A 1,270-nucleotide genomic window follows, 5' to 3' on the forward strand; every position below is an offset into this window, starting at 1 on the left:
TGTTGGCCACCGGTGCTCTCGTTGCAAAGCCCACGTTTAGATGCACTCGCTTATGATCCACTTGTTTCAAGTTATTTTTAAAATAATGGTTTGCTTTTTGAAGCCCTTTTTGCAAAATTCTTATATACACATTTTGTTGGAAAATGAATCTTTTCAATTTTTTTTCTCAATTGATTTGTCAAATATGTTCTTTCATCATTTAATATTTTTTCATCCAATTTTTCTTGTTTCACTTAGGGTGTAATGAGAAATTATACTTGGTAAAATAATTGAAAAAAAAATTGATAAGATCTATTCTCTATTTTGTTGTACAATATTCTAGCGTGCGAAGTGCATTGATCCCCTCTATGCAAAATTTTAGGCGGGTCTTTACTCTTTATGGAGAGCTTATGCGAACTGTATAAGTTTGGTTGTAATAAAAAATGAATACGGGTGGATGAAATTAACAAAATAAAAAATGACTAAGACTTGATGATTTTTCTTTTAGGTGAATATGAGAGTTGATGATTTGAGTTGTTATTTGTAGAAAGAAAAAAAAAATAAAAAACAAAGAAAAGAAACATTGGCTCATTAAAAAAATTGTTTTTTAATCTGTCCTTTGCTAAATTGTTGTTAACAAGAACAATTTAGAAGTTGTTAATTCCACCCCTTCATTTCAATTTACGTAGAAAAGGAAAATTAGCCAAGGCAATGTTTTATAAGCTTCAACACAAACAGAATAAGCTATCATATAAAAATAAAATTTTGATCTAAATCATATCTAACAATGAGTTAAATTTGATTATATGCCGACATAGGATGAGAATGTAAATTTCCGAAACCCATGGTCCATGGATGTGACATTTTAGTATTTTACTATCATGTCCATGGTTGATTGTGACAGAAAACACTAAAACCTGTCATTGTCGGTCAGATGCATGACCTAAAAAATAACTTTCAAGTTTGAAGCATTATAATATGCCGTCATATTGGCAGAAAATGTACAATAGAATCTGTCAAATGCATATTCTAATCTGTCACTACTCTGCAAAATCACGGTCTTCTTCTTTCTGTTCTATTCTGCCCCTCTCAAGGTACAACACCAACACAATGTTACTATTATATTACACTACCTTCCTCGTCATGCAATATCACTCTTCTTTGATCCGTACCCTCAGATTCAACGCTTTATTAGCTCCACCTAAGGATTAAATTTAAAATCAAAGCACAAAGATGCTGGTATGTCATTTTCACCGACTCTCTTTCCACAAGTCTTCATTAGATTCAAGGA

This window comes from Arachis ipaensis, chromosome B10, assembly GCF_000816755.2.
Source record: "Arachis ipaensis cultivar K30076 chromosome B10, Araip1.1, whole genome shotgun sequence".
NCBI classification, from domain to species: Eukaryota; Viridiplantae; Streptophyta; class Magnoliopsida; order Fabales; family Fabaceae; genus Arachis; species Arachis ipaensis.